This window comes from Mesoplodon bidens, assembly GCF_964165515.1.
Source record: "Mesoplodon bidens genome assembly, chromosome: 2".
In the NCBI taxonomy this organism is placed as follows: domain Eukaryota; kingdom Metazoa; phylum Chordata; class Mammalia; order Artiodactyla; family Ziphiidae; genus Mesoplodon; species Mesoplodon bidens.
The window spans coordinates 47,979,498-48,002,718 of NC_138177.1; the positions used below are offsets into that span (position 1 = coordinate 47,979,498).

Genomic DNA, 23,221 nt, shown 5'->3' on the forward strand with positions numbered 1-23,221 from the left:
GGATCAGGGGGAGGGGATGATATTTTTATTTGTTCCTGGAGGAGGGAGAACAGACAAAGGTAGTCATAGCATCCCTAGCCCTAGGCCAGGAAACAGTGGGAAGGTGGTCTTCAGGTCAATGTATGTGCCTCTAGCCTCTCTGTCTAGGTACAGGGCACAATCCTGGAAGGCTTCTAAGCAATTTCAGCTCCTGGCTGTTTAGCTACAGCGTTTCTTTGGCTTAATAATTCCCTGACTCACCCAGGAGTTTGGAGCTAGGAACTGTAATAGAAACGACGATGGAAAATAACTTGACAGGCAAAGGATTGCTTGGAACTGCACAAACTGTGTGTCACAGGTGGTCTTTTTTATATTTCAAAGCTGCAGAAATAATTTTGCATCTTTGGAGGATGCAGAAGAAAGGTGAGCAGGAATGAGTAGAGTCAAATCACCTCTTTATCCCTTTAAAAATAGGCAACTGGGGCTTCCCTGGTGGCGCAGTGGTTGCGAGTCCACCTGCCGATTCAGGGGACACAGGTTCGTGCCCCAGTCCGGGAAGATCCCACATGCCGTGGAGCGGCCGGGCCGTGAGCCATGGCCGCTGAGCCTGCGCGTCCAGAGCCTGTGCTCCTCAATGGGAGAGGCCACAACAGTGAGAGGCCCACGTACCGCAAAAAAAAAAAAAAAAAAAAATAGGCAACTGATTTGGGGAAATCTAAATCCAGCACAGAAGTATGTATCTACATGTAGGACACATGCAAATCTATGCAGATATGTGCAAATGAGCAGCTCCAGACTTTTCAGAGTAATTCCTTGCCAGGATTTTTCTAGTTTGAGCAAGAAATCAGGTAGTCTCCAAATCCAATAACAAAGCATCTCACGATAGCATAAGGATATCAGTAGAGGGAGCAAATAGAGGTTAATAAACATATTTATGGAAAATTTACTACATAGAAAGCCTTGAAGTACAGTCTAGTAGCGTTTTTAAACCATGATCATAAACATGATAGGCTATACAGGAGAATGCAAGCGCCCTCTTTCTCCACACCCACAGTTAATATCCCCTTCTCCTTTCAGGCCCCAGTGGGTGGTCAGGCTGCTCCACTTCGTGCCAGTCTGAGTCTAGTAGCTGCACCTCCTCTCATCACCCCTGGTTCCTGTTTGTCAGTAGTCCAGTCACTGTGGCTCAAGACCCTGGCTTAAACCTGCCAGGGGGCCTTATCTTATCTCCTGGGCTGCCTTCCCAGCGGCCTGATGGCTGGTTGGCCCTGGTCTCTTAAAGGGGCTGCATGCATTCCCACCTGCTCCATTCACCCTCAAGAATACCCCCAGAAATCTAGGGCTGCACTGCCTGTGGAGGGTCAGGTTCACCATACCACTCCCTCCTCTCACATCTGGCTGCAGGGCTGCTACAGTATGATTTATTAACTTAAAATGGGGAAAGATGCTGATGTTTTTACATGCTTTTAAATGCTTATCATAGCATGTAAAAGCCCTGCATCTCAGTATTTACAGGTTTCTGCTCTGTAAAATTGAGTTTTAAAGGGGGAGAGGGGCTCAGGATAAAAAGTCAATATAGAAAAATCAGTTGTATCTCTATATAGTAGCAGCAAACAATGAAAAATTGAAATTTTAAAAAGACTACTTACAATAGGGTAAAAAATATGAAATATTTAGGAATAAATTTGACAACAGATGTGCAAGACCTATATACTGAAACCTGTAAAACACTAGTGAGAGAAATTAAATAAAATCTAAATAAAAGGAGAAATATACTGTTTGTATGGAAAAGGAAATTGTTAAAATGTCAATTCTGCACTTATTTTCCTATAGAGTCAATACAATCTCAATAGGTTCTTTGTAAAAATTGACAAAGTGATTCTGAAATTCATATAGAAATGAAAAGGACCTATAATAACCCCAAAATCTTTCAAAAAAAAGAATAAGGTTAGAAGAATAAAGAATGAAGTTAGAAGTCTTAGATTGCCTGACTTCAAGATTATAAATCTACAGTAGTCAAGACAATGTGGTATCAGCATACAGATACATGTACAGATAAATGTAACAGAATAGAGAGTCCAGGAATTGACCAATTGACCATGCATATATGGTCAACTGGTTTTCCACAGAGGTCTAAAGGCAATTCAATGTGGGAATGACAGCCTTTTCAGTACACGGTGCTGGAAAACTAGAGGTCCATATACCGAAGACAAAAACAAAACCCCTTGACCCTACCATTAAAAATGAACACAAACTGGACTAAGGACTAAAATGTAAGAGCTTAAACTATTAGATTTCTAGAAGAAAACACAGGAGAAAATCTTAGTGATTTTTGGTTTGGCAAATTTCTTAAATCCGACACAAAACGCACCAACTTTAAACAAAATATCAAGAAATGAAACTTCAGGGACTTCCCTGGTGGTGCAGTGGTTGGGAATCTGCCTGCCAATGCAGGGCACACAGGTTCAAGCCCTGGTCCGGGAAGTTCCCACATGCCATGGAGCAACTAAGACTGTGCGCCACAACTACTGAGCTGGCTCTCTAGAGCCCATGAGCCACAACTACTGAAGCCCATGCACCTAGAGCCCAAGCTCCGCAACAAGAGAAGCCACCACAATGAGAAGCCTGTGCACCGCAACGAAGAGTAACACCTGCATACCCCTGCAACTAGAGGAAGCCCATGCACAGCAATGAAGACCCAACACAGCCAAAAAGAAAAAGAAATCGAACTTCATTGAAATAAAAAAGCTTTACTTTTCAAAGGATGCTGCTACAAAAATAAAAAGGTAAGCCATAAACTGGAGAAAATATTTGCAAAACATGTGACATAAAACTTTCATCTAGAATATATAAAAAATTCTTACAACTAAATATTAAGACAGCAAACACAATAATAGAAAAAAGGTGGGCAAAACATTTAAACCGACACTCCACCAAAGAGGATATACTATGTCAAATAAAGCACATGAAAACATGTTCAACATCATTAGTCATTAGGGAAATGCAAATTGAATCCATAATAACACTACACACACCCACCAGAACTGCTAAAATTAGGACTAATCATACCAAATGTTGACAAAAATGTAAATGACCGGGAAGTCATACCCTGCTGATGAGACTATAAATGGTACGTCCACTTTGTTTAACTTTTTAAGAAACTGCCAAACTTTTCCACACAGTTTAACATACAACCCATTGATTCCTAGGTATTTACCTAAAAGAAATGTAAGCATATGTCCACACACCAAGACTTGAACAAAAATATTCATAGCAGCTCATCTGTAAGAGCCCCAAACTGCAAAAAACTCAAATGTCCATGAATAGGTGAACACAGTATGTGTTACATCCCTAAAATGGAATATGACTCAGCAATAAAAAGAAATGAATTATTGATATACATAACAACATGGATGCATCTCAAAATAATTGTGCTGAATGAAAGAAGCCAGACCCCTTCCCCCCAAATAAAAAATGTATACTGTATGATTCCATTATACAAAACCCTTACAAATGTAAAATGAATTTATAGTGGCAGAAAGCAGATCAGAAGTTGCATGGACATAGGGTAGAGAGAGGGATTTCAAAATGGCAGGAAGAAACTTTGGGGAGTGATGGATATATGTGCATTATCTTAATTGTAGTTATGGTTTCAAAAAATGCATCAAACTTTAACCTTTAAATAGTTTATCATGAATCAATTATACCTCTATAAAGCTATAAAAAAGAAAAGTCTTCAGTTGAGACATCAAAAAAAAAACCCCAGCACCTACTCCTGGGCCTCACCCATTATGTTTTATACTGTGATAAATGTGGGCAAGTGAAGGCGGGGTGGGCAGGGATTCCAGCTTTTCCTAGTGACCCACTTTAGTCTGCTGGTTAAAGACAGGGATGGACATGGCCTTGAATCAGCCTGGACTCCTCTCCTGGATTTAGGTCAAATAACGTGGCAGACCTGAATGTGGCCTTTATAAAAATAAAGAATTATTTGTTTTATGACAGAACGGAAAATATCAGGTACAACCCTGTACAGTTCACAAAGCCCTCTCATCATTATCTCACTTGATTCTTTTATGGTCTTATGAGGTAAGCAGAAAAATATTAACACTCTCATTTTACAAAAAACAAACAAATAAACAAAAAAACCTGAGGCTCAAAGAGGTAAAGGGTCTTGACTAAGATAACCCACCTCCTGTATACATGGGAGGCAAGGCTAAACCCAGAGTCTCTTAACCTCAGTCTGCAGTTCTTTCCTGTTAACACGCGGTCTGCCCACAGCCTGGCTGACACCCCCGCCTGTCCCTCAGCTCTGGCTCCGCTCCCAGAGCTGTGGAACATGAACCAGCATCATGGTGCTCACCCCACACTGGGTGGATGCTTTTCTACAGCACAAGTGACAGACCCAGAAGGGGTCCCAGGATGGATGAAAACAGGGGCAGATCTAGGGTCAGAATAGGCTCAACTAAGGGGAACCATGCAGTGTTAAGACAGGGGAGACTGGGAGAGATGAGGGTATCTAAGGATCTAATCAGATCACACATCTGATGAGAAAAGAGGGGGGAAAACCAACCAAACACCACTCCCAAGGCAGGAAGTCTGGTGGGTGTGGAAGCAGCTGGAAGCTGTTAGAGGGCTCCAGGCCTCTGCACCCCTCCTCTCCCTCCTCTTCTGTCCCCCACCCTCCCTCCTCCTCCACTCTGGCCAGGGCCAGGGCTGGCTGGGAGCCCCACCTCTCTCTCACCCTTGTTCTGAGGACAGGATGACAGGAGGGAGGAAACCCACTCTGCAGGGCATGGGGGCACAAAATGTAAGAGGCATCTAAAAATTCAATGATCAAGATTGATAATATTTTAATGTAATATTTTTTGGAATAAAAATTAGTGCAAAAAATCCATGATGAATGAAATATCATTTTAAATAAAGACCAGATCAGTATTACTCAATTTCCCTTTTGCCTGAGGCTCCAACATTGCTTGGAATGACACTATTACTTACCCTGTTGTTATTGAAAATGTTGATATTTTTGTTCTTCATGAAATTTTTGCACTGATTTTGATTTTTGAAAATATTGCATTAAATGTTATTTATCTTGATTACTGAGTTTTTTGGCATCCTCTTAAATTTTGTGCCTAAGGAGACTGCCTCAGTCACCTCCCCCTAGTCAGCCCTGCTCAGGGATGACACTGGGGGGACTGGGAGGGAAATGGGGAGACTGGACAAGGCCCTGAAAGGGCCAGAGAGAGGCCTGCACTCTTCAAAAACCTCAGTGCAGGGGCTTCCCTGGTGGTGCAGTGGTTGAGAGTCCACTTGCTGAGGCAGGGGACGCGGGTTCGTACCCCGGTCCGGGAGGATCCCACATGCCACGGAGCAGCTAGGCCCGTGAGCCATGGCCGCTGGGCCTGCGCGTCCGGAGCCTGTGCTCCGCAACGGGAGAGGCCACAACAGTGAGGAAAAAAAAAAAAACAAAACAACCCTCAGTGCATGAGAAACAAAGAAAGGCTGAGGAATTATTCCAGATTAAAGAGGAGTAGAGACATGCTCCTGGATTAGATTCCAATGACATTACTAGGGCAACTGGTGACTGTCTATTAGATAATAGTATTGTATCAATGTTCAGTTTCCTGAATTTGTTGATTGTACTGTGTTTATGCAAGAGAATATCCTTGTTTTTAAAAGGAAGAAAAGATAATGAAGTAATAAGGGTCAGAGGGTGACAGCTGCCTGAGAGCTACATTAAGCCAAATGCCCCTCTCTCTCCAGCCTGTCTTTCCTCCAATTCCAGGCAGTCCCAAGAGGGACCAATGGTGATGGCAGGAAGTCTTGTCCAGAAGACTAGGTATTGGAGGGCTGGCTGGACATTTTCTTCCCGTGAACCTCCCAAGATAGGAGGTCAGGTAAGCAGCCCAAGGCTACACGGTTCGGAAGTGGGAAAGCTGGGATTAGAGCCCAGGACACAGCCCAAAGCCAGGTCTTTTCCCACTTCAAGTTCGTTGTGCAACTTGAAATTCCCTTCTCGTGCATCATCCTACAAACTAATCCTTTAGTTTATTTTTGCTAAGTTGAATCTGCATTGGCCTTGAGATTTTTGGCTCTGGAGTCAGACTGTCCCAGTTCCAATTCTGACTCCACCAGTTACTACCTAAGGAGCTTTGAGTGAGTGACTTAACCTCTCTGTGCTTTCATTCCCCTATCTGTAAACAGAGATAATATAAACTCCTACCTCAAGGGTCTGTCATAGGATTAAATGAGATTATACAAGCAGAGAATTCAAGAGAGATCCTGGCACCTAGTAATGTTCAGTAAATGCCAGTAATCATTATTAACTGTCTGCCTCTGTCTCGAATCATTCACTCATGGGAACCAATGGCCTAATTTTTGACTACAAAACCCCTTAGCACTTTGACACGTGAAGATGAATGCTTAATAATTGCTCCTAAGGAAGTTATCCATCAAGATGGCACTTTAGATATTCCTCAATCTAGTTTGTAATTCCTTTAAGCCACCACCCACCTCAGATCACTTGTGATCATCTGAGGCAGACCCCTTACCCTTAGGAGCCAGAATAATCAACACCTAAGAAATCTCAAAGAGGAGGGAGGTCTGCCCTATCATACTCTGAACTAGGAGGGAGATTTTGTTTTTCTGTGTCATGTCACACTTGGAAGTTAAAAAGCAGGTCAATTCTAGGGACTACATCACTGGGCTGAAGGAGTTGTCTGGGAAGACCCAGGTTCTAGTGCGTGTACTGCACCCATCCAGCTGTATAATGTGGGCAAGTGCTTGCCCCTTGGGGCCCACTGGGCCTGAGCAGGGAATTACCTTGCCCATAGAGTGAAAGAGAGGACAAAAGAGGCTACCAAGTCCTGTGCACTTCCGGTTCTTTGAGAAAGCTCCTCTAGAGCTCTCTCCCTATTTTACAGTTTGGGTCCAGCTGAGGGGGACCCACAGCCTAAGAAGGAAAACAAACCAACAGATTATGCATCTAGGGAGCTGAAGAGGGGCAGACCAAGGGCAAGGTGCCCAAAGGTCAAGCAGCGGTCAGATTTAGCCAAGATGGTCCTTCTGTGACAAAGGCAGAGCTGGAGCAGGGCAATTTTCTAACTATAAACAGAAACTCAAGAAGCCCCAGGCCACACACAGGCATGTGTGAGGATGAGGGTAAAGCACGGAGGACACCGGGTATTGTATGTAGAAGAAAGGGCTTGTGAAGTGGCAGCAAGGGAAGGAAGGAGGGTGGGTGAATGTGGGTGCATGAGGATGCAGGGGCAGAGCCGGGTGTGTGGGGCCTGAAGCTTATACAATTTGGGCAGTTCTTACGAAGAAAAAGACTACCAGTTAGAGGGAGCCTTGGAAGGGGCTGGTGCGAGCGGGAGGCTGAAGCTAAGCTGCATCGCTTCCCAGTAAACTCGCCCCCACGTCTGTCCGTCCGTACCTCTGAACGCAGGCACAGCTCACACACCTGTTTGTCTGAGCCTCCCAGCCCCTGCCTCAGCACTGTTTCTCTTTCCCATCACACAGTGCTTTGCCTGACCTGGTTTCTTTTTTCATGGCAGAGAGCACGAAATAGAGCCCCCATACCCTGGAATTAAATTTCTCCCCACCTCAGTGCCATGGGTATTTGGATTTTGTGCCACTCCCCAAACCCCCCTCCAATGCTTTGCACCATCACCATCACCACCGGGGCCACATCGCTCCCCACCCCGCATACTTTGCTATGGGTAGCCCCACCTTCCCCACAGGGCAAGGCAGGGGCCCTCCAAGCTGCCAAGAGGGGTAAAACCGCAGCTCCCCCGGCCGCCTGGCCCCTGCATTCCAGCCCTGCGCCCAGAGTTTGACCTTCTCTGTGGCTGCTGCAGATGTGTTCTGTGTTCCAGAAATAGCTCAGCTCCTGGGTCCCTGCAGGCCCTCCCTCTCCTCCGCCCAGAGACACCCCCACCTCACAGGCTCCAGGGGAGTCAGGCAAGAGCAGAGGGAAGGGCTCAGCTCTCCACTGCCCTCCCACCCCTCCCGCAGCAGAGCCAAGTGGGGCCTCTGCCTCCTCAGCTCCTCTTCCTTCCAGCCCCAGCCCTTCTGGCCGTGTCTGCATTACAGTGGATGGAGGTGAGAGTTTGGGCAGAGGAAGGCATGAAGGAGGGACAGCTCCATGAAAGGCTTAGACAACTGGACCCCTCAATGTGTTTCTCTTCTCTGGAGTTCAGTTGGATGGAGGGCAGCAGCCAGCCAGAAGTGGTTCCACATCCCATATACCCTGTGGCCCAAATCCCTGTCTTCTTATGCAAGGGAATGATTTCATAGTCACTGATTCGATCCTAACCTAAACAAGATGGCGGGCATCGGTCCTCCTCACAAGCCCAAGATGGAATGGGGGACAGTGGACTCAATAACATTATGAAAGACTGAATTTAGAAACAGTGACGAGCTTCTAGGCATGAGGCGTTTAGATCTTGACTCCCTAGAGTCTGATGGAACCATAAAATCTTTCCTGAAGGACTTTACTAAAAGGCTAGAGTGTTAACTCTGGGTAGGCTGGGGGCCTGAATGGCCTTCAAGATTCGGGTTCCACGCCTTTTCCACCCACGGGGAGCGGCAAGGACTCCGCAGCTATGCCCTGGCTCCTTCAGTCACACTGCTGTGCTACCTACTAGGCCTCGCCAGCCCCCATAGCCAGGCGGGAAAAGAGCTGAACAAAAGAGGCCAGGGGTGTGTAAACTCCCCAAGCCAAATTCCTCTAGTCTTGGAGGTCCAGGAAAGGCTAATGGTGATAGAAAGTACCCATCCCTTTCTAGAAACTGCCCCTCCACCTTGAGACCCACATAGTTACGGTGGTAACAGCCATGCTGCTAAAACCTGACACTACTCTCTTGGTTATAGGTAGCCACCTGACCCCAGCTCAGCCAAAACACCTTTCCAGGGATGGGAATTGGGATTGAGAGAAAAAAAGAGATCATTCCTTCTCCAGGTAACAGGTACACGAGGGAGCTGCTGGAAGCCATCTTTTCCACCCTGTAGGCTGACCACGGAGCCGGAAGGGCTCTGCAGGGAGAAGAAACTGAAGCCAGCACACTGACAGGAACAACGGGCAAGACCACATTTGCGGCATTTAGCTTCTTGGTTCTAGTTTGTTCCTGTGGTCCAGCCATTTCTCTGGCCCTTACAATAAAATCCCCTTTGGGGCTTAAGGTGCTTTGAGCAGTTCCAGTAACGTACTCAAAAGTCCTAACTAGGGCTTCCCTGGTGGTACAGTGGTTGAGAGTCCGCCTGCCGATGCAGGGGACACGGGTTCGTGCCCCGGTCTGGGAAGATCCCACATGCCGCGGAGCGACTAGGCCCGTGAGCCATGGCCACTGAGCCTGCGCATCAGGAGTCTGTGCTCCGCACAGGAGAGGCCACAGCAGTGAGAGGCCCGCGTACCGCAAAAAAAAAAAAAAAAAAAAAAAAAAAAAGTCCTAACTAATACCAGGAAGAAGAACAAGATGACTTCTGGAGGACCCAATGTCTCAACTCTGCAGACGTGGCTGGCATGAGGAAGAAAAGGAAGGTGAAAGGAAGAGGAAGGAAAAGGACCAGGGAGTTTGCCCAAGGGTAGCAGAAAACGGTGCTGGAAGGCCTTGACTGGCCTAGAAGTCAGGCTGTCTGCGAGGACAGTGTGGAGGTAAGAGTCAGAGAAAGCAGATAAGTTTGCTACTACCCAGTTTAGAAACGCTCCCAGGATGTCTAGGGGGAATGGGCAACAGGAGAAGTGGGGGCCATATGGGTGAACTAAGATCTCTAACGAAGGTGGCAGACCAGCTCTGCTGATGGATGGGCCAGGGCGCTCGGAGCCCACAGGCTAACACAGCTTTGAGACACGTTCCCAGAGGACATCCGTTATTTGGGGGAGAAGAAAATCTTATATCCTCTCACCTGCACTTTCCAAAGCAAATGAGGGTCCTTTGCCACCTTAGAGGCTCACAGTTCTCTCAGACCAAGGGTTCTGATCTGCCCCTCAGGTCTTCTTTAGAAAAACCTACTTTCCAGGCAGCAACTCCATGAGCTATGGTCCCTTTAAGAATATCTTCCCCCACTCTGTTCTCTAGTTGTCTGGAGCAGATGTTCCTTGTTCCTATGGCAACAAACCTACCACCTCTTCCTAATGGGTAGAAGGACACACACAGCACAGACCACTCCCCAACCAGAGCGGCCGGCCCAAGTGCTGCTTAGAGTTCACTGACAGCAGGACAGCACAGGACACTGTGGACTCCTGTGTGCCTGCACAGTAAGAGTTCAAATCTTAGCTGACCTACAGATGACCCAGAAATGGCAGCCACCATCTGACAGCACTTAGAAGGTAGGGGGAGGGGGTTAACTATGTCACTGCCCAGACAACAGACCAACGTCCATCTTTCCAAAGAAGTGTTAAAAAGCATGTGGCGTATCTTCAACAAATTGAATTGGCTCTTCCTTCGACCTTTTTTCACATCACTAATGAAGACCAGTGAGACACCACCCCCCACAACTGAATTCTCCTTATTTCGAGCTGCACACCACCCTCACCCTCATCTGGAGTTTGTGACCCTCCCAGACAGTCCTTCTCTCAAGATGGGTCCATACTCAAGGCAAGCCTTCTACAGCAGATGGTGGGTGGGGAAGCAGGAAGCACTTTGCGTTCCATTGGTTCTGCACGGGGTTGTTTCCACTGCAGATGATGCTTCTCTCACTAAATTCAACTTGACCCCATTTGTTCTTGGCTCTCACAGCCCCCACGAAGCCAGCTGGATTCTTCTTGTAAGCCACAAAGTTGACTGAACTTTAGCTTCCTCTCTTCTGAGACGTTAGCTTACTGGGATACCAGAAGTCAAGGTATGAGTAAGAACAAGCCAGTAAATGATCCCTATCAGATGTGCAGGAAGTGCCTTCCTAATCAGGGAAGATGCCGAAGTCAGAGCTCCCCACCCCCACCCTCAACTCTCCTTCAGTCACTCCTAAAGGTAAAGTGCATCATACCTTGGACGGAGGAAAAAGCCTGCCTCCGGAGATGGACAGACCTGGATTGGAATCACAGCTCAGCTCTGTGATTGGAATCCACTTATCAACCGAATGGCATTAGACAAGTCACTGATGCTCTCTGAGCCCTAGCTTCCTCACCTGTAAAATACAAATCCTAATTCCACCTGGTAGGATTATGTGAGGCAATATAGAACTGCGATGCCTTAACAGCAGTCCCAAATCCACAAATATCTAAAAATCAAAAGTTTTTTCCTAACTCAACAGAACCCAACCTGACTTGAACCTAGTTAATAGCAAAGCATGACCTGAACTGGCATGAGACTCTTTTTAGCCTTTATTTATCCCACTTGTATGACTTTTTAGATATATCTTGCTGCAGAAATATTAGTATGTGTGATTTTGGAGCTGCTCCAGACCCTGCTGGAGGTTTTTATGTAACACACAGTGTGTGCGTCATGTTACCATTCTGAAATCCACAGGCCCCAGGCATTCTAGATGATGAGTTGTAGAGCTGCCTGAGCTCCTCCTCCAGCCCCTGAAGTCAGGGGTTTCAGGAAGCCACTAGAGTTATTTAAACTAAAGATGTTGACAAACATTTAAAGCATTTGCCTTATCACAATCTGAATCTCTCCTAGGTCCCTGGGTTCCTGCAGCCTGGAGCCAGCAATCTGAAACACAATTTGGCATGGGGTAGGGGAGAGGATCCAAAGACCAGCCCATCAGCCTGTACAAATCTGCTGCTTTTCCACCCGAACAGAGCTAGCAGAGGCAGTGTGTTGTTGTTATTTGATTGGACTTCAGGTATAGACATGCCTGAATATTCCAAACATGCCTCCAACTCCCCACCTCACTGGGCTTCCAGCACTCTCTCCACTCTACCACCATCCCACAGCTTCATCTCTGCTACCTACCCCCTAGAGGCATTCCCAGGGGAAGAAATGACAGCGCCTCTGGGAATACTAAGGGGTAGAGGGGGCCAAAGTGTGTGGGAAATTGGGCTAAAGATGCTGAGTGTGAGGGAGATGATGAAGATGGACACTCTGGATGAGAAACAAATATCTGACACACAGTGGAACAGGTTTGGCATGTTTCTCCTGATGCTGTTTCACAGCCCCAGGAGACTTTTAAAATAGGAAAGCAGCCCTGGCCCATAACTGTGAGCAATATTGGGCAACTGTTATTCTCAGCTCCCTTGGCTCTAGCCGTCCATTACAGGACTTACTGATGACTGTGAAGGACTTGACCTGTCCCAATGCACTGTCGTCCGAGTGGGCATCTCAGTTCTGACCCTGGATCTGCTGTCTTGAAAATACCCATCTCATCCTGCTACCTCAAGCCACTTTTCCAACAGACATGCAACTGCTGGACAGCAGACCTGCAGCTCTGAGAAAGGCAGGAGACCCTCCTCTTGGAGTGATAAGGTCTACCTATTGGTCAAATGGAGAGTTGAGGCATGTAGAGTTGAATAGGATGGTGGCAATCAAATTCAACCCCCTCGCTTCACAGATGGGAAATCTGAGGCCCAGAGAGGGACTGAATTGCTCAAGATCATGCAGCTGATTGAAGACAAAGGTGGCCCTGGAGTCCAGATATTGCTTTCCAGTGCCTCACCGTGACAAGGATGGGAACATCTTTGAGGTCCCAGTCATTTTCTCATTGACCTTTACAGTCAGAAAAAGGCATGCTGAATGGTTCTCACCCTCTGCCCTTTCGTCTTGAACATCTCAGAAGAGATCCTAATTTCTAAGAATTTCACTGTACTCCTTGACTCTGTGTCCCAATCTACCCAAAGTTAGGACAAAATCCTTATGAAAGCCCCCTTGGGGAAAGCCACTGTCGCTGGTGACCAGAGATGAGCTAAGAGAATCACTGCGTTGACACATGATTCACTGGTCCCAAACCTAGGTGGAGCCATCAGAGGGTCTGTGGAGGGGTCTCCTGTGCAGGAGCACCTCGGGTGGTGGAGACCTTTCATCTGCACTTCTTGGAGTCTTTTTCACTTTGCCTTTCCCCCTCCACTGGTTTGAATAAGTCTGTGGTGTCTGCCATCATTCACGGGTTTAGGCTTTTCTGTAGCACTGTTCTTAGGGGTTGTGCTGCTCTACTGCCCCGTCACCACCCAGAAACCTTTGGGAGAGGAGAATTTAATGCACCTAGGCTTGGTCTTCCAGCTCAAAGGCTAAGGCTCCCCTGTTGCCTTTAGTAGTTTGTCCTACTTCTCCCTCTGTCCCAGGAAAGCTTGGGGTAAGAGTCTGCTACCCACTCCCACAAACTCAACAGCCCAAGTAGGATCTCCACTGCTTTCCCAGGCTAGGAGGGCTCTTGTTTCAGAACATAAAATTGGGGTAGAAAATCAGAAAATTCTCTCCTACTAAGAGGCTTCTGGACTTTCAGGAAAAAAGGGTCCTAGAACAAATCTCAAAAAGAGCATCTAGTTCAATTTCCAGGGTGATTTCAAACTGACTTTCCTCTAAACGCTTTCTCTCCTACAAGTCTGCACACATGTGCACACCCAACCACATGTCTCAGTCTGGCAGCTGGGGCTGCCTGGGAATTCCCACATATTTGTTGCTATTCCAGGCCTGACTCTCCAGAAGGTAGAAGACCCAGACACTCTAAGGCCTCCAGGAGCCTCCAGATTTAGAAAAGCTCCAGTTGATATTCTTGAGAGCTCAAGAAGGTCCACCATTTCAAAAACTGATGGCAAGATATTTTTAATACCTGTGTTCCCAAATGATTAACACTGGATACCAAGACCTCAAATGTAAAATATACCTCATGCTGCTCCCATATTTCAAACTACAAATCCTCTCTGTCTTTTCCAAGCATAAGAGATGACTTCCATCATTTCCCAAAAATGACTACAGGAATAGGAACCAGCAAGGCCTGATCCCAGAGCCCCTCAGAGAAGGGAGAGTCTCAGACTTCCTGACAAAGAGGACGAGGAAGTGAGAACACATTCCTCTGCCAGTGACCATATCCTGGAGGCAAAAACCTCCCACAGTGTAAAAATGAGGAAACCGAGACTCCGTGTGAGTTTATCATGGTCCAAGGACCCACAGGGAAAGAACAGTGGTGACAAGATCAGAATCCAAGTTTTCAGAAATCTGCCCCAAAGAGCCCTCATCAGGGAGATAAGAGTCTCATCTGTTTGAAGAAGATCCTGCCTGGAGGCAAGATTTTTTGATTTCATAGACCAGTTAAATTTCAAAAAATGAAATGTAAGGAACCACTGTAAAGTTGCCAACTCTTTATTTTGCCAAATAAGGACATTTAAAAAGCCTCGCTACCATCTACTCTCATCATCAGCTCATGAAAAGAATAAGCAAGCCATAACCTCAGAATAAATATTTGAGTACATCTCCTGACCCCAAAAGTAATCCTTTAAACTGAATACATTTTGCTTCCCCCCCAAAAATTCAGTACGCTTTCCCTTTTTTTCTCGTTTCATTTCAGACTGGTGAAAACTCTGTCACAGACCAAAATTTGATAATCACTGGGACAGATGACCTCTCTATGTCCCTATTAGCTTAAGCCTAAAAATGAAGAGAATAATCCTAAGCTTTGGTGATTCAGACCTTTCCAGGAAACCTGAGCTGGCAAACGTGGAAGGGAGGGGGAATTGACAAGCATACTGTTTTTGCTCATGTGAACACACTCTGTCAACTACAAAGAACTAAGCAATGTTCATTAGTTTATAAATCTAGTGTTCAGTGAGCATCCACCACCATGTGGAGCCTCCCAGGTTTCCGTGAGCCCCTGGATTTTACAGTCCCCTTATCTGTTCAGATAATCCAGGGAGAAGAAGGAGGAAGACAGTCTGCCCCAAGTCAAGAATTATCTAAGAGATAAAGGCGGCCACTGGTGAGTGGTAGAGAGCATCAGATCAGCAACTAACATAGATGCAGACCCACTGATGCCGTTTCAGTTGCACAAGTAGGAGCCCAGAGAGGACTGACTCCATTCCAGGGAGTAGTTTTTCCAGGCTGCCTTCCACAGATGATTGCTTCTTGCTCAACACTCTGATGGAGACAGTGTGGGGGGTGAAGAGGAGGAGGGAAGTCGAGACAGTACTGTGGTACAGGGGAAACACAAAAGAGCACTAGATTAGGAGTTGGATCTTGATCCTAATCCCTGTCCTTCTGCCGACCAACCATGAGTCCTTTTAGCACCTTTTGGCTCCAGTTTCCTCATCTATATTGTGGGAAAGATATTCTGTCTTCCTGACAGGACTGCAGTTAGACTGTGAGATCCTTGAGGGCAGAAACAGGTCTCATCTGTGTCTATATACCCAATCTCTAACACAGTACCTAGGAGAGAATAGGGCTTGGTAAACATCTGCTGAATTGAGCCGATGTTTCATTATATTGAATCTGCAGAATAAGAGAGTGTCTCTGAAAGCACACTCCAAGCTGGAAAACCCTACACAACTGAATAAAATGAAAGGTTATTTATTATTATCCGTTGGCCAAACTGATGCATTGCACCATCTACCAAGTATACAAAGACACTGGAATTCTATTTGGAAGTAGCAGGTGATGCAAATAAAAAATATTTTTTTTAAATGCCCACAGTTTCAAAAGTGACCAGACTATACAACCTACTAATTATATTGCCTAATAAATAACTGTGTGATTGCCTCCCAGACTCTACTGCACTATGTAATTTCTCAGGCTGAAAATGTGTTTCTACTGTGCTTGCCCAGGCCACATCACCTCTCATCCATCTATCTCATTATATTCAGAAGTCGGTAGGCAAGCCCTGGTTCTCTCACCTACTTCAGGTTGCCCCTGTGTTGACAGCTGGGGTCCCTGCTGGCTGCAGCCTGGGACTGTATCAGAACCTAAGACTCCCTGGTCCGCTCTCCTGGGTCCTTTCCATCCACTCCATGTTCTGCCTCCAGCAGACTCCATCACACCCCTCTCCCAATGCTTACCGCACTGCCCCAAATCTGCTTCTCAAAAGCCGCCTCTAGGGCTTCCCTGATGGCGCAGTGTTGGAGAGTCCGCCTGCCGATGCAGGGGACACGGGTTCGTGCCCTGGTCTGGGAGGATCCCACGTGCCACGGAGCGGCTGGGCCCGTGAGCTATGGCCGCTGAGCCTGCGCGTCGGGGGCCTGTGCTCCGCAACGGGAGAGGCCACAACAGTGAGAGGCCTGCGTACAGCAAAAAAAAAAAAAAAAAAAAAAAAAGCCGCCTCCAGGACCTTGCCAAGTCACATTCAACCTGGCCCATCCGCCATTCCTGCCGGATCCTGCCTCACTGCATGCGCTGCCCACTGGGCACGACTGCACAGACAGGTCTTGGCAGCGAGGCCAGGCTGCCCGCCCACCGGCCCTTGTACGAGGTAGGTCTCTGAACTCTGTTCCTGCCACTGAGAAACACCACACAAGCCCTGGGGAGACAGAACCATATTCAGCCAGCCTGACTCACCAATCACCACCCGATCCAAATTTGTGCTTTCAGGAAGGGCGCCAAGCCCCCACCCAGTGCCCACCCCAGGCATTGGCCTCCATCCTGCCCAATTCCGAGCCTCTGAGACGAAAGTGCTCCTGGCACTTGTCTCTCGTAGCTTTGATCTTGTTCAGCTGGTTCAAGCTAATTCCACACGGAGACCATGCTGGAATCTATACTGGTTACACCTTCCCACCACGCCGCAGACTTACAGTTAGCTTTACCAGGAGTGTTTCCAAATGCCTGCAAAAACCAGGGCTGGTTCTAGGGACCTTAGTCCTCTGGACACATACCTCCATGTCACTAGGTTCCCTCTGCAACCCCCTACCCCCAAATGAGGAAATATTCACATTCTAGAAGTCAGAAATTTTCTCTAACTTTATGATTGGAGACCCTCAAGGAAGATGGACGTTCTTGGGACATTCTTATTTGTTAGGAGATAAAGAGGGGATAAATAAAGAGAAAGTGTTAAAAGAAGATTTGCTTTCCAAATACAATAGCAATGCTAGCAACACACACACACACACACACACACACACACACACACACACTCCCTCCCTCACCCCCGCCCCCCCGCCTCCTACACAGACACACCTCCCTTCCTCCCTCCCTCTCTTTCTCCCTCTCTTTCTCCCTCTCTCTCTCTCATCCCTCTTATTGTGAGTTATTCCTCTTTGCCCAGCATGTGCATCCTTACCCCCGGTCCTCCCCACTGAAGTTTGGGTAGCCCTAGTTCTTCCTAGCCCAGGACCCCAGATATTACCTTCCATGCTGGAAGTCAGATCCCAACTGGAAGACGCAGACTGATGATTGGGAAGGAATCTTAACAATACTCCAGACCCAAGAAAATTGCCAAGAGTGGCTGCTGCAGCTCCCATGAGAAGGAAGGAGACAAGGAGAGGGCCCGGGAATCCAAAATTTCCCCAGCCTTCCAGGAAGGCTCTGGTGTCAGCTCGCTCCCTGCTCTAGCATTGACTGAAAACCAGGGAAAATTCTCCTGATAAAGCGGAGTCTGAAATCTGAAACTGCAGGTTGGCTGAGTCCTATATAAATACACTCACACCCCCGGCTCCTTGGGTCTGATGGCTTACCCGCCCTCGCACTCCCCTCCCTCCCCACCCAGGCTGCAACTTGGTAACATCAGACAGCCCTCTAGCTGCAGCTCCTCCAGAAAGCCCAAGAGGAGAGCAGAGTGGAGCCATGCAGGCCCAGAGAGAGACCTGTCAGGTGCTGTCCACAGTCTCTCCCAGCCCCAACCCCCTCCAGCTGTTCAAGTCCAGGTGCTTAAGTGACGCTCAGGGTCATGGCATTGAGGGTGATGGGTAAGTTCAGTTTAGGAGCAAAGATTTCTAGAGTCTTCCTCCATATCAAGGAATAATATTCTCCTAAGGATTAGTTTCCAGATAACTGGTCTGGTATATACTCATTGCTAACCACACCTTCCTCTCCTCTTCCAAGTTTCTGCATCCGGCTCTTGTAGCACCACCCCTTCCTTTATGTTTCACCCGTAACAGAATCAGGCCAGGTGAGAGTGGGAAGGGAAGTCTGATGACAACTGGCTCATTTTGCAGATGAGGGAGCTAAGGCCAGGAAGATGAAACGGCTTGTCAAAGCTAGGCCGTGACTCCCAGCCAGATTTGGCATCTTTAAAAGTCAGATGGAATATGCTTTAACACAACTAGGTTCTCGCTTGAACCACGGCTTGTGAGAAAAATCACTTAACCTCTCTGAGCCTCAATTTCCTCATTTGTAAAATGAGGCAAATGATTCTACATGAGAGTAACAATTATCAATACATAGGTAACAGGCATAAAGCAGTAGGCACATAGTAGGCATTCAGTAAAGATCCACTGTGCAGCCCTCTGTCCACGACTGCACACTAGCTTTTGTTGGCTGGCTTCTGACTCAAGAAGGTAACTCTAAATTGCCTTTAGTACTTACTGTTCCTCCAGGTGTTGGTTTAATGTTTCCAGTTCATTGTCTTTATGTCAACCTATTAGCATTCAGAGCTTACTTTGAACAGTGCTCAGAATGCAATGCTTCATTTCTATAAAGGAAAGTCTTTGATCTACAGGCCAAGGTCATAGATTCGCATAGAAGCCCTCCTTGCAGATGTCCCTCACATCTCCGCCTCCAGGCTCCAAGCTTCAGTCCCGAGAGCCCAACCACACACTGAGCATTTCCCCAAGGGTTACTGTTCTTGGCCTTAAACTCACATATCTAAAATCGAATTAAGATTCACCGCCCACTGACTAGCTCTATTATAGTATTGATATGGAACGGTCTCCAAGATGTAGTAAATGAAGATAGTGAGGGGCACAGCAATTAACTTCATATGCTACCATTTGGGTTAAGAAATGATTTGTAACTACCTATATACATTTGCCTAGAGCAGAGGTCAGCAAATTTTTTATGTAAAGGGTTAGATGGTAAATATCAATATTTTCTGCTTCGTGGGCCTTAGAGTCTCTGTCGCAGCTACTCAATTCCGCCTTTGTAGCACAAAAGCAGCCACAGAGAATATGCAAAGAAATGAGCATAAACAAGTGATCATAGCTGTATTACAATAAAACTGTACTTGTGGACACACTTAAATTTCATACAACTTTAATGCATCACAAACCACTTTCTTCTTCTTATTTTTTTTTAGCCCTTTAAACATAAACACAATTGCTGGCTCATACAAAATTAGGTGGGGGGCCAGATTTGGCTCATGGGTCATAGCCTAGACTGCCATAGAACATCTCAGGAAGGACCTACCAGACAATGGTAACAGTGATCACCTTCAAGGAGGGAGCTGAGGCTAAATCTGAGAGGGGGCAGGAGGGAAACTTTTCACTGAATACTATTCTGTACCATTTGAATACTGTAACCTATGCATGTTAAAAAAAACAGTCAATTATTAATGGGCTCCCCATCTAAGTTCTCTTGCTTCTGTCAATGTCAACATTAACCGTCCCAGGCAACAAGGCTTATAACTACAAGGTCAGCTTTGACTCTCTCCCACCCCTGTCTCTCACTCCAACAGTAATCAGTGTCCAAAATCCATTGGCCCAGTTCACCAAGTGCCTCAGCCCAGAACTAGCTATCTACTTCTCTCACACATACCTCTACTATTGTCTTTACCACTCAGCTGTTGTTTCATACAGCCTTGTACCCTTAACTGACTTTTTACTTGTGTAAAGCTTATTTCCAAAAGAGAGACTGAAGCTTTTTAAGGACTGGGACAATTCCTTGCCTTTCCCCTTAGCTCCTACACCAGTGCCTTGCACCTAGTAGGAATGCCATAAATGGTTGCTTGATTGTTAATCTCCCATCCTGCTAGAGATGGTTTGGAAAACAGGGAAAAGACCCACCCAGAATAGAAGCTGGTTCTGAGACATGTGGCAAGGCAAGAGTGCACACAAGCCTTTGATGGTAGTAAAGAACATATAGGGAGAGGAAAGATGTTAGAGTCAAGGCTTGATCCAAATGAGAGGGGCTGTGCTTTGGAGAAGGCAGTCAGGAAGCTCCAGGGGAAATTCCCCCTAATTCTGATCTCTCATGCATTCGCCTTGTAGTGTAGGGAAAACCCTTGTCCTCACCTGGGGAATTTTGGTGATCCCAGAATCAGAACCTCCCACATTTAGGAGAAGCGATCTCAGCACAAAGCAGTCTTCCCTCCCACCCAATGCAGGAAAAGCTCTCTCCAACACTTGGAAAGATGAAGGTGCCACGTGAACTCCCGCAAGGGCAAGACGCTCACTACCTTTGAAGGTGGCCTATCCCGCTATTGAAGAGTGCCATCATCACACTTTCTGCCTCCACCCATTGTTTCCAGTTCTGAACTAAACAGTTAAAGACTTCCTGAGTGGGTTACGAAAAGAAAACTAATGATAATTGCCAAATATAATAGAGTTTTCGAATATTTCTTCCTTCCAAGATGTTCAAAGGGTTTTTAAAGACATAAAATCATTGACTCTTTGGAACTGGAAATACCTTTGCTCAAAAATGTTTATGGGGCTTCCCTGGTGGCGCAGTGGTTAAGAATCCACCTGCCGATGCAGGGGACACGGGTTCGAGCCCTGATCCGGGAAAATCCCACATGCCGCGAAGCAACTAAGCCTGTGCGCCACAACTACTGAGCCTGCGCTCTAGAGCCTGTGAGCCACAACTGCTGAAGCCTGCACACCTAGAGCCCGTGCTGCACAAGAGAAGCCACCGCAATGAGAAGCTCGCGCACCGCAACAAAGAGTAGCCCCCGCTCGCCGCAACTAGAGAAAGCCCACGCACAGCAACGAAGGCCCAATGCAGCCAAAAATAAATACATAAAATAAAATAAATTTAAAAAAATGTTTATGGAATGAAATTGAATACAGTCCCTGCTTCCCAACAGGAAAGCATTCAGGGTTATGCCGTAGAATAGATTGCTTTATTTCATCATGGGAGGAATCATCACAATCACCCATGGCAATGTGGGTCTTGAAATTCCATTTTAGGCCACAGCAAACTCTGATTAGAGGAGTTAGTTAACTGGCCCCAAGACGCACAGCTAGTAAGCAGTAAGGCCAAAATTCAAAGCTAGGTCTGCCCAGCTTCAAAATTCAGTCTTGGGCCTCCCTGGTGGCGCAGTGGTTGAGAGTCCGCCTGCCAATGCAGGGGATACGGGTTCGTGCCCCGGTCTGGGAGGATCCCATATGCCGCGGAGCGGCTGGGCCCGTGAGCCATGGCCGCTGGGCCTGCGCGTCCGGAGCCTGTGCTCCGCAACGGGAGAGGCCACAACAGTGAGAGGCCCGTGTACCGCAAAAAAAAAAAATAATAAATAAATAAATAAATAAATAAATAAAATTCAGTCTTCCCTACAGTCCAAAGTTTCCATGACACTAGATCATCTCTGCTAACCCCACCCTGTCTTTGAAATGAGCAGAAATGATTACTTCCATCATGACCATCAGAAACATATAGCCATCCTGCAGTCCCTCAACAGATTCCATCCTCCTGAGCACTCGGGCCTTCCTGGGACGGAGGAAAGGAGACCAAAGACAATCCAGTGCCAGCATGCCAGCATCCCAGAGATACCCAGGGGCAGAATGGGAATGGCATCTCTCTGTCTCACACATGGTGCACAATCCCGTGCTTCCCTACAGCCAGCCTTCACAGGGGCCTGGCTCAGAGAGCTGTGGCATTCGGGAGCCCATGAAGCATGGCATTGTTTGGGCAGTACAAACACAACATTTACCTGGATCCTGGCATCTTTCCTCTGCAGCCCTGCTTTTGGTAAATATTTGGCTGGCTCACCCAGGAGAGGGCTGGGGCCTCTTTGTCCCACATCCCAACAACCACAGTTCTAGGAAGATGAGCTGGAGAGGGCTGAGGTTAGGCAAGAAGAATCACAAACACATCCAGCCAGTCCCCTAGTCATCAGCAGATAATTACCAGCATCAGTTTGCCTCTAGCACACCCTCTGAGCAGCTTTGAAATATTTGTGGCTAAGCTCTCAGCCCATTATCAAAACTCAGCTTCAGATCCCAGAATGGTTCCTAATTGTCCATTTGGAGTTCACAGCGCTGAGTGATGCCCTCCTCCAGGCAATCGTCAGAGCTCCCTCCCCGGCTCTTTCCAACCTAACGTGCAGGTGCCTGGAAAAACACTGGTTTGTTCTGCACCTCAGAGCACCTACCTCCAGAAACATGCACCTTGGGCTCATCTGGCATCAGTGACTACCTGGACACGGGGGATGACCCTCCCCATTTCTCAAGAGGGCAAACCACAGCCAGGAGTTTGGAGCCCACACTGGATGTTAAGACTGGAGACAGAAACAGGCCCCGAGCCCTGCATCTCTCCTCAGTCCCTGGAGAGAAAGCAGCCACTCTCTCTGATGCTCTGTAGTCCATACTGGCCCAAGGAAATGCCAGGAGGTTCTACCTCCATCGCCCCCATTCTCAGGTAGTTGTCCTTGAGACCTCCACCTGGCCTCTGAAGCCACCCACCCCTTTATCTATCATCTCCCTGGGAGACATGGTCATTAGCAGAGCGCACTATGTAGGTGTCTAATTAAGCAATCAGTGGCAAATGCAAAAACCTGTTTAAGTCAGCCCACAGAACATCCAGCGGGGATCCTCTTACAGGCAACTCCCTCCCCCGAGCTTCCTGGAAGGTCCCTATTGTTTGCCTGGAACAGAAAAGTGTCTGATTCTGCCCTCCTCCTTATCTGCTGGCACTGACTTCCCGGCCTTGGCACAGCTCGGGGGTGCCATTCACATGGAGCACAGTGCGAATGGTGCCCCCAGAACTGTGGGACACAGCAGCCCCAGGTGGGTGGGAAAGTACAGGTCCCCAGGTGCAAAGGACAGGGTCTTCTGAGAGGGTGTCTGCCTACCTGGCCTCTTTAGGTGTCCCAGAGCCATATCCTATTTTGGGGTCTGGGCTCAGGAAGCAAGGGGCCCTCCAGCAGTTGGGTAGGAAGGTGGCAGAGGTGGAGGTGGGCAGCGTGAGTGGCTCAGCTGCACCCCTCTCACCTGTCTGAGTCGTCTCTCTTTTCTGCACTGTATGCTCACCTGTTCCTGTTTCACCCTTTAAGTGGAATGTTCCACTTGCTCGGGAAGCCCGGGGGGGTGGTTGGAGTCGCTGTTCAGGAAAAGCTTTCTTTTTTAGAGATGGGTATCTCTGGGATTCCACCAGATACTGCTGCAGACGGCAGGCGGAGGAAGGGGGCGAGGGCAACAGCCGAGGAGGACCCTCGGAGGACAAGACAGGCTCAAACTCGAGCCCGCTCCCCTGAGCCTGGGGTTGGTTTAAGCTGGAGACTGGACGGGGGCAGACAC

General features: G+C 47.4%; 1 protein-coding gene across 2 annotated transcripts in view; it reads right to left on the bottom strand.

The window, feature by feature from the left end:
• The window catches only part of PLEKHA6 (pleckstrin homology domain containing A6), an 82,534-nt gene extending 59,693 nt beyond the window's left edge, over nucleotides 1-22,841 (bottom strand). The window contains exon 1 of one of the 2 annotated variants that reach the window (XM_081216269.1): nucleotides 22,777-22,841. The gene's annotated coding sequence lies outside the window, so the exon portion shown is untranslated. Of the gene's footprint in view, nucleotides 1-17,181; nucleotides 17,241-22,776 lie in introns of those variants that run through there. The other variant, XM_081216270.1, reaches the window with a different exon arrangement.
• Nucleotides 22,842-23,221: the final 380 nt, after the last annotated feature.